The sequence below is a fragment of the Maniola jurtina genome, chromosome 9 (genome assembly GCF_905333055.1).
Source record: "Maniola jurtina chromosome 9, ilManJurt1.1, whole genome shotgun sequence".
NCBI lineage: Eukaryota > Metazoa > Arthropoda > Insecta > Lepidoptera > Nymphalidae > Maniola > Maniola jurtina.
This window is the reverse complement of record NC_060037.1, coordinates 12,707,873-12,724,341: the sequence shown is the minus strand read 5'-3', so window position 1 is coordinate 12,724,341 and position 16,469 is coordinate 12,707,873. Positions and strand designations below refer to the sequence as shown.

At 34.7% G+C, this 16,469-nt stretch overlaps 1 protein-coding gene and 1 non-coding gene across 2 annotated transcripts in view; both read left to right on the top strand.

The window, feature by feature from the left end:
- The window catches only part of LOC123868535 (tRNA dimethylallyltransferase), a 313,525-nt gene that overhangs the window by 198,751 nt on the left and 98,305 nt on the right, over positions 1-16,469 (top strand). The window lies entirely within an intron of this gene.
- Positions 9,975-10,048, top strand: Trnat-agu. Its single transcript has one exon. It is a non-coding gene; the product is annotated as a tRNA-Thr (tRNA).

The following is a 16,469-nucleotide window of genomic DNA, read 5'->3' as shown; positions in this document are numbered from 1 at the left end:
TACCAATATAATAAGAGAAAGATAGACAAACCTAATTTAATTTAGAACTGTCAAACTTCGTGATTTTAGGTAGCAGTCGCGAGCCTATTGTTTGAATCTGTAGAGTGCACTAAAATTTAGGGTCTTTAAATTTAAAATTCATTTTCCGTCCTTTTTTAGCAATATTAAAAAGTAAAAGATGCATTTATACTCTTAAAGTTGCGATAAGGAGAGAGCTGTGATTGGAGTTGCTCTACATGATCAAATCAGAAATGAGGAAATCCATAGGAGAACCAGAATAACACACATAGCTATATGAGTTGTGAAACTGAAGCGGTAATGGGCACTGGGCAGGGCTTACAATTTGAAAAACCGAGAGGTTGGGGTCCCAATGCCGGAAGGGCAGTCTCACATCGGAAAGCGCAGAGTTGGAGGACTGTGAGACTTGATGGACGGATGACATCAAATGAGTAGAGCCGCTGCATGGCGGCGGCGCAAGACCGTGGCATGTGGAAGTTCTTACAAGAAACCTATGTCCAGTAGTGGACGTCAATTAATGATGAGCATGATGATGGTACAATTCCTATAAGATGTATACCAACTTTGTATTGACATTTGTCGCTAGTGTGACCTTCCTCTAAGTAGATGAATTGTTAGCGGCCAGGGTGCGTGAGCGCCTCGACGCCATTGTGACGTCACATCCGCTCGCCATTCACAAACGTTTCATTCATAACTCATAAGATTGCGCTCGCGCCTACGTCAAGTAAACGATACTACAATGTAGTAAATAGATAACACTTCTCTATCATAGATCTCTCTCTATACTCTTACGTATTAACCTCTGTATTACGTAATTCTGTAACCTGTCATTTGTGTTTTGTGGTGCAATAAAGTATAAACATTAGACTTGCAACGAATATTCGGTTACTATTCGGTATTCGGCCTATTCGGCTGCTTTTATTATATTCGGCCGGATACCGAATATCTACATATTATTCGGCCGAATACCGAATACTTAAATAATATATTTTGTCATAGAGAAATAATTGGTAAAATGAAAAATTAAAATCGATGGATTACGTATAATATTCATATTTTCATTTCTGTTATAATCATTTAAGTAGTCATTGGTGCATAACACAGGTACATAATCATCTTCTGGATTGGAAAAATGGAGGATTCTATGTATTTGAATTATTGTGGTAATAGAGCAACAGCGGGCGCGCGGGCGAGTAGGTACATTAGAACAAAACAAAGGAGCGCGAAACAATCACGTCTGTACAAGTTTTTGGCGCTAAAATCCAGCCGAATACTTTTGCCTAATATTCGGCTATTCGGTCAGGGGCCTCGCCGAATATTCGGTATTCGGTATACTGCCGAATATACTATTCGTTGCAAGTCTAATAAACATACATACATATTAATTATACTTTGTAGTAAAATAGACTGTGGATACCACGCTATTCTTTTCAAACTACAAACTTACTACAAAGCTCAGAGCAATTTTTAACCCCCGACCCAAAAAGAGGGGTGTTATAAGTTTGACGTGTGTATCTGTGTATACTGTGGCATCGTAGCTCCTAAAGTAATGAACCGATTTTAATTTAGTTTTTCTTGTTTGAAAGGTGGCTTGATTGAGAGTGTTCTTAGCTATAATAATCCAAGAAAATCGGTTCAGTCGTTTGAATGTTATCAGCTCTTTTCTAGTTACTGTAACCTTCACTTGTCGGGGGTGTTATAAATTTTTAATTCACACTTGTGTTTGAAGAAATTAGGTACTAGTAGGTAGGTACCTACCTACTAGTATAAAACTCGTTGTTTAAATAAGCAAAAAAATAATTGTAAAGGGATTGTAGATTTTTATAAAACCTAAATTCATGCGGAATCAAGGGGAAAAGCGAATTTCAGAGTAAATAACGTACCTATTGAAGTATTGAACCAAATATAAACTAAGTAGGTAGTGTGTCTGATTAGTTATCTAATCATGCGTACTGCGTAGACCGTGCTAGGTAAGTACGTACCTACTTAATAATGTATGTTGTATTACGTAATTGTTAGTAGATATAATAGTTATTACATAATTAGATAATTGATATAACAAGTCGTACGAAATAAAACAGGTTCGTTAATAGTAATAAGAATGAGAAGATTTTGGTCGATGGATTTGGTTGGTGGATTGATAGACTTCACACACTTTTGCGAATATTATAGCCCAGTCATTTGGAAGTTTTAGATTGAAAGTTTTCCGGGAGTTTTGCAAATTGGTGGTTTTATAGATTTCGACGTGCTCTTTCCGAATTTTCATTTTGCTACCTCGTATCTTTGCCGCTTGCGCCGCCATTTTGGAAAATGCAGAATTTCATGGACTTTGATTGTTTAATGTTCAAGTGAAATTGAGTCTACGATTGTATGGAGTAAGTGATGGAGAGAGCCCTGTTAACCACTCAGACTTTAACAAAACTCTTCTCATTCTAAAACGAGATCCGTATTCAGTAATGAACCGTTGCGATGTTGATAAATAGACCCGTATACAATTATTTTGGAAATCCACGTATCTTTCATACTTCAACTTTAAGGTACCTATAAAGTTAGATATCTAATAACTTTATATTAATAAAACATATACCATTAATTAGATGAATAATAATAAATAAATCGATTAAATAGACGCGCAAAATAAAACAGGTTCAGAATAATAATAATAGTTGTCGTGCCGGAATTTCCGAAAATGTCGGATGATTGAATAAGCTCGCTGATAGTGATACGTCGCGTCATTGAGATGATATATTTAGATATAGAGAAGCAATCCTCTTACACCATGCGTCAGACAAGCGACTTGGCTAGCACCTAAAGGATGTTTAATAGAAGCAGGTCTTTTGGGTTTAGCAAGTGACGTCTCCGAATTAAGTATCTATGCTTTTACTCATGTTGTATACATGGCCAGTTGTATGCCAGTCGGATAAGGGTACATAATTTTGACTGAAAAGACTGAGCAAAAGTCATTGTGCATTTTATGTTTTCGTGATCAGGTAAAATTGCATTTTGTATTTGCATTTTTTTTATAAAGAATATTAGCCGTGCTAATCATGACTAATACTCCCCTTTCCCCTCCAACTAAGCGTAAAGCTTGTGCCAGGAGTGGGTACGACAATAGTGCAACGGGTGGGGTTTGAACCGCCGACCTTCCGGGATTCAGTCCGCTCCTCAACCGTTGAGCTATCGAGGCTCTAAAAATACTCTAAAGTTAACAAACCCTGACTTATGCAAACCATTTATAAAATAAGAAAACACAAAAACTTAATCACCTAACATTGGCATTGCGCGCTCTAGTAGGTAATAGATATATGACATCTCTCTGCCTCGAGTGTTCACATTGACCTTGCCGCCATTCACCGATATTCGTGCCAGCGTGTCAGCTGATAACCCGATCCGGGGTCGAAAGCGTACAGATAACCAAATAATATACACACATTCGGAAAAAAGTTTGGACATAATTAGGACAAAGATAAACTGAACAATGTAACGTGTGCAATGCATTTAGACTTCTGGGCCCTTTTTCATGAAACCTTATAGACAAAGTTGCTTAGAAGCAACTGGATGAGTTTTAAAGATAGTATAGTGTACTGTAAATTTTTATAATTTGAAAAGGGCATCTACTGAGTTTTTCCTAGCTCTTCTCAGTAGAACTGCTTTCTGAACAGGCAGTGGTAGAGTCACAGACATAACATAAGAAACACTAGTAGGGTCTTGGACTGTAATAATACAATGATGTGATGTTAATATACCTAACATCACATCATTTTATTATTACAGTTCATGAGGCTAGAATTCATTATTAAATAGAATAATTAAAAAAAATAGATTATTCAAAATATTTGACATTATTAATTATAAACGTCACGCTGTACGGAAGGCGATTACTGACGTCACAAATATTTTTAAATTTTTTGAAATAAAAATATTTTCCCCCAGAAAGTACTATTTTTATAACACACGACCCAAAAAGAGGGCTGTTATAAGTTTGACGTGTGTATCTGTGTATCTTTGTATCTATCTATGTATCTGTCTGTGGCATCGTAGCTCCTAAACCGACCGATTTTAATTTAGTTTTTTTTTGTTTGAAAGGTGGCTTGATCGAGTGTTCTTAGCTATAATCGAAAAAATCGGTTCAGCCGTTTGAAAGTTATCAGCTCTTTTCTAGTTTTCTTATAGAGGTTTTTGTGTTGGGGATTTTTTAAATTTTAAGTTATGTAAGTACATTTTAAAGCTATTCGCTATGGTACCATAGGTATGTTAGTTATCACATGTCGAAGGCGAGGGAGGCGTCGAGGATTCCGCCCGTATCTCAAGATAAGTGAGAGCAATTCGATGTTAAACGTAAAACAGGCCTTCACTCGTAATTCACGAGTAAAGTGCGCGATCCCATGAACTTGTTCCTTTGTTGGAGCTTTTTAGAGTTCCGTGGAAACATTTCTTAGGTTCCATGATCGGAATTGGTGCCTTCTAGGATAAAACCGCGCTTAACTGAACGTGGAATGAGTTTATTTACAATTTACTTTTACAATTACTATTTATTACCCACTATATCTTATATGCGAAAAAGTGTTTGGTTCTTGGTTTGCTGGTTTATTGATTTGTCCTTCAATCACGTCGCAACGGAGTAATGGATTGTCGCGACTTTTTGCATGGTTATAACTTATAGCTGTTAAAGACTTGGAGAGAGAGATACTTTTCATCCCGAAAAATCAAAAAGGTCCCACGGGATTTTTAAAAACCTATACCCACGTGGATAAAGCCGCGGGATTTTTGAAAAATTCTCAAAGTATTTTTAAGAATTTTTCAAATGTTCAATTTTAATTGAGGAAAGCACATACTAACACCATGTTTCGAATTGCATCACACTTCACACTAATATTATAAAGGCGAAAGTTTGTATGTGTGTGTGTGTGTATATTTGTTACTCCTTCACGCAAAAACCACTGGACGGATTTGGCTGAAATTCAGAATGGAGATAGATAATATCCTGGATTAGCACATAGGCTACATTTTATCCCGGAAAATCCAAGAGTTCCCATGGGATTTCGAAAAACCTAATTCTACACGGACGAAGTCGCGGGCGTCAGCTAGTAAGGGAATAAATTTTTCCATGTGGACGTTTTCGTCTCATTTCACTCAGTAAATATAATATAATCATCGTAAATCTTCGTTCTAGGATAGAATAGATTTTTATTCAAATAAACTTTTACAAGTGCTTTTGAATCGTCAAATAATTTATCACTGGTTCGGAACGCCGTTCCTACCGAGAAGAACCAGCAGTTCCGAAATCGAAAATAATTAATGAGAGGTGTTAAACTCCAAATTAGCTCGCTTTTATCTCAGATTCCATCATTTATAACCACAAGGTGAGATTGCAATAGTGCCTAGGCTCTTTAACGAATTTCTTAGGCTTCGGAAAACGAAATTCAAGATCTAAGGTGCAACCACCAAATAAGTACTACGGCTATTTCGGATCGAAAATTCTTGGATTCACATCTCCTGCAGTTCGTAAAGAACCTAACTTGTCATGGAATATAATTCCGAAACTAAATAGGTACGTTTAGTTTTATACAATACCTGAATTGAATAGTGAATACGATATTATAACCTGAATACATATTACTAGTGACACAATTAATAAAATAGGTACAATCGTATGTAACACTGACCTCGTTTCCCTGTTTTAACATATTATATATGTCAATACCATACCTGTTGCTATGTACATTATTGCTTAAATATACGTTTTATATCAACAAAAAAATTGAAATTATTGACACATGTTAAACCTACAAAATATATATTGGAACAGGTGTATGCAGAATGGTTTTGGAAGTACCAAGTCAGTAAACCAATATAAGCGCCATCCAAGTACTGTATGTACCTAGCAGGTTTAAATATTTGCTGTCTTTTTAACCCCCGACCCAAAAAGAGGGGTGTTATAAGTTTGACGTGTGTATCTGTGTGTCTGTGTATCTGTGTATCTGTCTGTAGCATCGTAGCGCCTAAACGAATGAACCGATTTTAATTTAGTTTTTTTTTGTTTGAAAGGTGGCTTGATCGAGAGTGTTCTTAGCTATAATCCAAAAAAATTGGTTCAGCCGTTTAAAAGTGATAACTTTTAAACGGCTGAACCAATTTTTTCTAGTTTCCTTGCTCTAGCTCTTTTCTAGTTTTCTTGTAGAAAAGAAGGTTAGATAACCGTTAGGTTCATAATATTATGTCAATTGACAAATGTCAAGCTGTCAAGATGGACGTTACCTAGATAAATAATTATTTATTTGAAAATGATGTTTTGGAAAACTCAGATACTTTGGATCGTAGGTGCTGAATAGTCCAAGAAAATCGGTTCAGCCGTTTGAAAGTTATCAGCTCTTTTCTAGTTACTGTAACCCTTGTCGGGGGTGTTATAAATTTTTAATTTACACTTGTATAGATTTTGTGAGTAATTTTCATAATCACTACTACTTCCCTTGTACGAATATCGCAATCGCATCTACTCGTACAAGAGGTCCAAACGGCAGTGGAAGGAGTGTCTGCGCTTGGGTACTGTACTCTCCTACTATACGGGAAGCGCAAGATTGACTGACGAAATAGCGCAGTGGAACAGATACCCTTGCCATCCACTCCTCACTTCGCGTCACCAAACATGTCACTGCGTGGGATTAAAACAGAACACTAAGAATCACAGTTATTTTTAACTTACACCAATAAGGTGAATTCGAAGTACCTAAGGTGAAATTCATGACAATGAAACACCAAATTACTTTAAATTTCATGTACCTACTAGACTCGTAAGTCGTACACCAATAACTATACTATAAGATGAAATCGAAGTATTCATTACAATGTTGAATTCATGACAATCAAAAGGAAAATTACTTAGTTCCATACGTAGTTGTACGCCAACTATACCCTCAGGTGAAATCGAAGCACCTAAGATGAAATTCATGAGAAGAAAAATCAAAGTCTAAAAAATCAAAGTCTAATGCCAACTATACTTTATTTAATAACATCTAAGTACCTCAGGAGAAATTCAATTAAAAAAAATTAGGCACTTATAGTTTCATATACACAAAAAACTTATTTCTTTGAAAAGATAATGAAGTATATAAATTTGTTTCAATTTATTTAATGATAAAAACGCTACGTTGTAGCATCTGTTGCTAGTTTGAGTTGCTTAAAGTTTCAATGATAAAAACGATACGGCATTAATGATATGACATCGTAACAGCTGTTGCTAGGCGCTGTAATCTCGTGGAATTCGTGACGCGTCGAGATCATTGGGTCAGTGTGACAGTACGAGACTATTATTATTGTTACTATCTACTATTTTCGCTAGTCAGACTCCAAACACAAACTCAAATCATGTTTATCTATTCGAATTGGTCACCATTGTACACTTTTTGATTATCAATTGAGGAATTTGTGAGATAATGATGGATAATAATTGGTTATAATTAATTACGTAAACTTAAAACCAAAGCTACGAGGGTTCCGAGTGCGCCCTGGTCGGAGAAGAAGCCCATAACAAGCTCAGATATTTTTATTATCATTATTTCACAGTACCTATCACTTAAACTTATTAGAACTGTTATGGTAACTAACAAGCTTGCTATCAATTCGTCCAAGTTTTTATTATATTGTAATAAGATTTTCAGTCGAAGTAGAAATTTTCTGGTCGAGTTTTCTTAGGTTAGTCTAATATTTTACTAGCTTTTAGGTACTCTCAACTTTTTCCACGTGGATTTAGGTTCCTAAAGACACCGTCAGAATTTCTCAAATTCCTTTTGTAGTGGAGATCTTACGTTGTAAAGGGAACCTACATGGAAAGTTTGAGGTCCCTAGATCCAGCGCTTGACGGACACAGTGTTAACTCGCATCCTGAGAAGGACAAAGAATATATTTTCTCAAATAAATAAATAAAATAAATATAAGTTTATTTATCTCAATAAAATAATAAAAATAATATTACAATTTATGAACTACTAAACTTAAAATTAGAAAATACAAAGAACAATGTTTTGTGTGAGAGCTAAAACTATCCGGAAAAATCTAAGATTTCCCACAGAACCAAAAAAATCTAAATCCAGGCGGAGGAAGTTGCTGTGATCAGCAAGTTGCAAATAAAAATATTCTTATTTCCTATACTTATAGGATTTGTGAAAGGCACCCGCCATAATCAGAAATCACAATTCACGCCGCGCCGTCCGTCACACATACGTAATTATTGTAACATGTTAATAAGCCATTGTTTGTTTGTTTGTCATAAATCGTCGACGTGCGCAATTAGCCGGCGCTAGGTGTTCCCACGCGTATTCGTATTTGTATTCGTATTTATAATGGGCCGTATTCCACGCGCGTCTAGTGGGACAGACTGCAAAAAAAAATATTTATCATATCACTATTCATTATTATAAGTGAAGAAAGTGTTTTTGTTTGTTGGTTCGTCGTTTAATCACGCCGCGATTGTGCAACGGATCGATTAATCTTTTTGCATGGATGTAGTTAAAGACTTGGAGAGTCATAGGCTACTTTTAATTTCGGACAATCAAAGAGTTTCCGCGGGATTTTTGCATGCATCTGATAAAAGCGTAAGATTTAGATCTAGACTTTAGAAAAAACCGGCCATGTGCGAGTCAGGCTCGCGCACCGAGGGTTCCGTACTCGGGTATTTTTTCTGAAATTTTGCACAATAAATCAAAAACTGTTATAGATAAAAATCTGTTTTAGAATATACAGGTAAAGCTCTTTCATATTATACCCCACTTTGTATAGGTATCTTACTTTGAAAATTGACAATACTAATTATTTGTTCATGAACACTTTTTTTTGTAAAAGTGGCCACAAAGTTTACTTGTGCTATAAGACTTACCTACCTGCCTTTCATGATTCTAGGTCAACGGGAAGTACCTTATAGTTCATTTTGACAGACGGTCAGACAGACAACGAAGTGATCCTATAAGGGTTTCTTTTTTACTTTTGAGATATGGAACCCCAAAAAATTGGTGCCTATTCATTCTTGAACACGCATCTAATAAAAGGTAATACTTCGAGTATGTTTAGTGTAGCAGTTTAAAAAAAACTACAACTTGAATGAATAAAGTTCATATTATTTTACTGACGCTACCGTATCACGATTTCATTCAGTAATCACACCAACCAATCATACGTCGTTACGTCCTAAGATTTATAAACTCAAATATTGTAATATAAATTAAATCTATATTTGGACATGTAGTTAATAAAAGAAGTCGGTTAAAATAGTTGACGGCTAGTATGTCGCCTAATCGAAACTAGAATGATTTACTAATATTATAAATGTGAAAGTCTGTCTGTTACCTTTTTACGGCCCATCCTTTGTTTTTTGGAAAACTTTATTGCACACACAAATATTTATCTACAGAAAACATTAGAAAAAACTATATTAGACGGTGCAAAGGTGGCCTTTTTGTTACAATTTTTTTTTGTTGCAATAATCATAATCATTTATTTGCTCATATGTAGGTTAGCATAGATTTTACAGTTTATTTTAATGTCACTACACTTGCCATGTAATGGCGTGCAAATATGTTACATAAGCAATGTAAGCTACAAAATTTACTAAATTGCATTGAATATACTCAAAATACACACACATTACACTACACATTACAGTCATACATAGAAATAGTTAGTCAATGTTCAAATATATAAGGTTCAAAAACTAAATAGGTACTGCTATTGAAAAACTCACTGACAATCAGATTTTTTTTTAATATAAAGTGTCAAATGAATGCCTTGTCAAACTCTATTTGAATTAATAATTATTATTCGTCTATAAATATAATATTATGTATATCTAGGTTACACAAGTACATATGAGCGAATCAGTCATATCCAAGGCCTTATCATACACTTAAAAGATAAGATAAAACGGCTTGTATGCAGCGTTCGGTATTTTCGACCGTGTAGACATCGGCGCCGTGGCTTAGTTGGTTAAAGCGCCTGTCTAGTAAACAGGAGATCACGAGTTCGAATCTCGTCGGGGCCTTAAGTTGTATAAATTTTTAGTTTTTTTTAATTTATTTTTTTTCAAAAACTTTTATTTTTTCATACATAAAGTGTAATTTTAAATTTATTTCTTTTTTCTTTTATTTACAGACTTTTACATTTCTGTATGCCAGCGCTTAAATATTTAGTCGGGAGGATTTTTTAATGTATGGGGTTTTCTCGAACCACATATTAAGTGTATTTTTGGATGATGTATCTATATTTTTTATTTGAAAAATTTTAGTTGGATACTCTAAATTGTATAATGTGTTTTTTGTTATTTAGTACCTGAGTATTTCATTATTTTTTTTCACGAACGGCGTGTCTAAATATTATAATTTAAATTTAAAAAATATCTCAACCATTTCTAAAAAATTTGCAAAGTAAGCCTTAAAAAAATATGATGACTTCATATTCATCTCATTTGTATAAAATCTTTATACAAAGATGATTATCAAAAAAATTTACAACACAATTATCACATCACGTAATTCACGTATGAAACAACGTGTAAGTACTTAATATTATAATTTATTTACTCTAGTTTTGAATAACTTATCATTTTATCAGTAAAACAGCCCAATTATGAGGCCTTTTAAATCTTTTCGGAAGACGGAGCGTAAAAATTAAAACTGGCAAACATGCCACCCTCGGTATGTTTGAAAACAATAAAACGGACTTCTTAAACCGCTAATGAGGAAAATTCCTTCCTGTTAGGCTTTTAGGGTTCCGTAATTTTAAGTCTGTGGGACTTTTGAAGCTGTGAAATGCTCTTTTTTTTAATCTTATTTTATTCGTAATAATTTAACCTGTCTTTTACATTTTGTGACTCGCCAAGCTGGTGGGCCTGTTTGTTGGCGAGGTGGCGCTCTTAATTTTATGTACTTTTATCCATTACACCTTAATCTATACTTATAATAAACTATACTAAATATTTACTTAAACCTACTTACTTTACTAAAGAAATACAAATGAGCACATTATTACAAAAATCATAAGAGAAAACCCAAAAACACTATTAGTAATTATGAAGCAGCATGATACTGAGTTAGGAAGTCCCTATGTAGGGGTTCCTTTAACCTCTTCTTAAGGACTCCTATGGAAGGACTCTCTAAGGAAGTCTATGTGTGATCGGAGATATCTCGTACGGATAAAAGAGTTAGGAGAACATGTTTTATTTTACTTCTTTTTATGGTGCGGTCTAGTATTTCGTATGGTATGTAGTCTATGGATACCGCGCTCTCCAAAAGGCCTAGGCGCATGCATAAAATACTGACCGATGAATGGATGGATGAGTGATGCCATCTTGTTTTGTATGTTGGCAATCATTAAGACAAGATTGGCTTATTTGGAAGAATCGTATACTTCTCATACCATTTGCGTTTTTTACGCAGATTATAAACTAAGACAGAATACCACTTCTGCCTTAGTTTATAATCTACGTAGTCTATAATATGAGATGGCCAAAACTCTAGTAGATAAACAGTGGAACATAAGTAAAAAATTGTTAAAATCTTTCACTTTAAATAATTTATTTATTTCTTCTCGTTGCTTTCCAAAGGATACGAAGAAAAAGGAAACATGTTTAAAAACAAAAGGTGACCTTGACAGACTTAGAACCATGAAATTTGGCAGGTAGGTAGGGTCTTATAGCATAAGTAAAGGAATAAATCCGAAAACCGTGAATTTGTGGTTACATCACCGACAAAAAAATTAAACGTGTTTCAATTTTCAAAGAATTCTATACCAAGTGGGATATCACATGAAAGGGCTTTATCTGTACATTCTAAAACAGATTTTTATTTATTTTTATGCATAATAATTTTGTTAAAAAATATCGGGAAAAATACCCGAGTACGGAACCCTCGGTGCGCGAGTCTGACTCACACTTGGCCAGTTTTTTTATTATTATAATTAAAGATGATTATGTAAATTCGTAAACGCTCGGGCAGGTTCGGATGTTCCACCTAGACACTCAAAGTTGCAGGTGTAGTGGTGAACTTGGCCAGTCCGGTGAACTTTACAATCTATTTAGATTTCCTTTACAGATTATGAGTGACGCTTATTAAACATTCTGTTTATTTTTATACCGTCCGCCGTTTTGGGCTTGTATCTATTTGAATATTTCGTTGATACGGATTATACAAGGTACTAAATAATGTCTGTAACGTCCATGTAAGCTGAGGTTAGGACCGATTTGTAGATGTACTTACCAAAAAAGCAATGAGTTATGAGCACTTACAGAATTCCTTTAAAACTCGAATGTGACAACCCTGCAAACGGCTGATTGCGGAAATTAACTTGTAAAAACCTTCTGTGAACTCGAAAGACCGTTTGAAATATTTGTCAAGTAGCAGAGGTAACAATAATATTGAACTGACTATTTGGTACTCACCTCATTTGTGTTTATATTATTTATCAAACATGCTGTATATATTATAACAAGTGTGAATTAAAAATTTATAGCACTTTATCCTGACAAGTGAAGGTTACAGTAACTAGAAAAGAACTGATAACTTTCAAACGGCTGAACCGATTTTCTTGGATGATAGCTAAGAACACTTTTGATCAAGCCACCTTTCTAACGAAAAAAACTAAATTGAAATTGGTTCATTAGTTTAGGAGCTACGATGCCACAGACAGATACACACGTCAAACTTATAACACCCCTCTTTTTGGGTCGGGGGTTAATAAATAATATACATTTTTAAACCCGTGTCACTTTACTGGTTATCATAATGAACCCATCTTAGATGGCTCACTGAATTATGCAAGGATCATCTCTCAGAAGAAGAAGGGTTTGAACCACAGTCTATTGCTGGCCAAGTGCGGATTGGCAGACTAAATATTTATCTGTATTTATCGTTTTTAATTAAAGGTTTAAAAAAATACAGTATATTAAAAAGTCGTTATAATATTATGGAAAGTTGAACCTGTAGGTACATCAGATAGTGCACAAAAAGTAGTCTTATCAAGGAATATCGACTTGTGCAAAAACAAGGGGCGTGTTTCCATTGTACAATGACAGTCACTCCAAATGACAAGGTTGCATGGAAACGTTCGTCTTTGCAACCAGCAGCCCACAAGGTAGTGTAATAGTTACATGGCTTATGCATTGCATATTTAAGTACATATTATAGTATTTTGTTTTTTAAAAAAGAGCAACTAGATACTGAATTTCTTGCCGGCTCTTCTCAGTAGAATTTTCATTCCGAACAGATTGTCTGTCTATATGGCAAGACCTATGGAATATCCATAAGGTATTTACTTCCCGTTGACCTAGATTCATGAAAGGCAGGTAACAAATGACAAGTGAAGGGAAAAATCCGAAAATCGTGAATTTGTGGTTCCATCACAAAAAAAAAGTGTTATTTCTTGTACGATGGTACGGACTCGCACTTGACCGGTTTTTATGAGACAAAACGTCTTTGAATATCCTGCGCCGTGCCGTGACGTAGCGTGCAATGGAAAAACGTCCAATACAGGAATGCAATGACGCCTAGTTAATTTAAATCAGTCAAAATCGAATTGACTGGTTTACTGTACTTACAGTTATATTATGACGGTGGAAAGTAAACAAACCAGTATACATATACACGAAAACAAGCTATCTACTTATGGTTTAATTTTTAGGGTTCCGTACTCGAAAGGTTCCAGATCTTTTCACTAAGCCTCCGTTGTCCCGTCTGTCTTTCCGTCCGTCAGTCCGTCTGTCTGACAGTGTACCTATCTCATGAATCGTGATAGGTAGAGTTCAAATGTTCACTGAGTACCTGTGTATTTCTAGTGCGGCTATAACAACAAATGACAAAGTAATCGAGAAGGCGGACTTCAAAATGACTGCCATGCAAAAAAGAAATAAAAAATAGGTACGTAGTATATATTTTGTACGATGCTACGGAACACTTCGTGTGCGGGTCTGACTCGCACTTGACCGTTTTTTTTCGGCTTTGTTTCCGAAGATTATTATTATTAAGTGAATGTGAGACCTTGCTTATAGGAACTTATTACTCAAGGACCTAGATGCATGTTTTTTTTTTTGATGGTAAATCGTTTTTAAGGCTGTTTTACGCCAGAGCGACAACATGCGACATACTACGATATGACAGTCTGCTGAGGATTCTCGCTACATTTAAAATTATTGTAACATGCAGCCCTCTGGCATGCCTCAATGGCGCACTTAGTTGCTCTGGCGTAAAGGCGTTTTTTTTTTGGGGGGGTTTGTTCAAAGATGACTATGTCACCTCCATAGGTTGAACAATTACAATAAAAGCCAGAAGAAGCCACATAAAAACAAACCATACCTTCACAATATTAACACATTTTTAACCGACTTCCAAAAAAGGAGGAGGTTCTCAATTCGTCGGAATCTTTTTTTTTTATGTATGTTCCCCGATTACTCGAAGACCCCTGCACCGATTTGGAAATATATTTTTTTTATTTGAAAGGGTATACTGTGCAGGTGGTCCCATATAAAGTTGGTGAAGATCTGATGAATATCTCCGGAGATGGAGAACAGAACTCCTCAATGGATAAGAGCAAATTGCTCGCGATCATAAGATAAGATAAGATAAGATAATTTATTTGCGAGAAAGTGGTACAATAAGATGGAAATTTATGATTACAGTCCTTAACTTTCTACTAAATTATTAGTGTGCAAATATTTAAGATAACAAAATTAATTTAAATTAATGTCAAACAGAATTAAGAGTCAAGTGCATTATTTCAAATTTCATTAATTATATATATAGTCAAGTGCATTATTTCAAATTTCATTAATTATAGATATTACAATAGAAAAAGACAAAACAAAGTGACAAAATATTAAACTATGTTATTGATGTCATCCTCAAAAAACTCATTTACCGAGTAATAGCACCTATTCAACAAGGTTTTGAAGAGTTTAGATTTAAAATGGCTTATATTGAGTTTTTTAAAACGTTCCGGTAGCTTATTGTACACTCGTATGGCCATGCAGTATACGTTTTTTTGATATAAATTAATTCTTTGTCTAGGCACTACAAGTTTATTTTGAAATCTATTCGACCTTGATATTGTGTCATCCATACTCGGAAAATAATTTCTGTGTTTATGTACGAAAACAGAGACTTCGAGTATATAGAGGCACGGGAGAGGTAATACTTTGCAGCTTTTAAAAAGTGGCTTACAAGTTTGTAGGGGTTCTGCTCCATATATAGCTCTAATACATTTTTTCTGAACCCGAAAAGCTCTTATAACATCTACGGAATTGCCCCATAAGATGAGACCGTAACGTAGAAGAGAGGAAACATAGCCATGATATGCGCATAGAGCTGCTTCTTTGGATGTCACTCTCTTAAGTTTGTATAAAGCGTACACAAATCGATCTAATTTTTTACAAAGAGTGTCTACATGAAGTTTCCAATTTAGAAATTTATCCATTACCACACCAAGGAATACAGTTTGATCTACATGCTCAATATTTAAATTATTACACGTGACTTTAATATTTATGGGAGTACTGTTGTATGTTTGAAACTGTATATATTTCGTCTTATTAACATTTATTGATAAATTATTTTGGTTCATCCACTGAACGATATTATCCAGACTTTCATTAATTTCCTGTTCAAAGCTTTCTTTATTTTTACATTGTATTATGAGAGTCGTATCATCAGCATATTGTACACATTTGCACTCCACAGAGTCAGGGAGGTCATTTGCGTACAAAAGGAATAATAGTGGTCCCAAGATACTACCTTGCGGTACTCCACATTTATTTATTTTATAATTAGATGAATATAATAGTTTTGTATTACCACAGATTTTGTTTATTTGAACACACTGATGTCTATCATTTAAGTAGCTTTGTAGCCATTGGTGTGCATTTCCCCGTATTCCATAATTTAGCAGTTTATTTAAAAGTATTTTGTGACTAACGAGATCAAACGCTTTAGACATATCGAGGAAAATGCATGCCACAGGGATCTTCCTGTTTAAACTCTCAGTTATTAGTTTTGTCAGGGTAAAACAAGCTAATGATGTAGAGCTGTTCTTTAAGAATCCAAATTGTTCGGGTTTTAGTATTTCATGTTTTGAGACAAATTGGTATATTCTTTTGTACATTACTTTTTCAAATACTTTAGCTATGATAGGTATAATAGTTATTGGCCTGTAATTATTAGGGTCTTTTGTCGACCCTTTTTTATGTATTGGCTTTATCACTGAGTATTTAAGTCGTGTTGGAAATTCTCCTTGTAAAAAAGACAAGTTTATTATGTGACTCAGAGGTCGCGACAAATGTTTGGAACAGAGTTTGATTACTTTTGTATTTATTTCATCATAACCAGTAGAATTAGTGTTATTTAGCTGCATAATAATTTTACGTATCAGTGTAATAGCTTAGTAAACAGTAGGGTTTTAACTGGGCATAGCATATTATA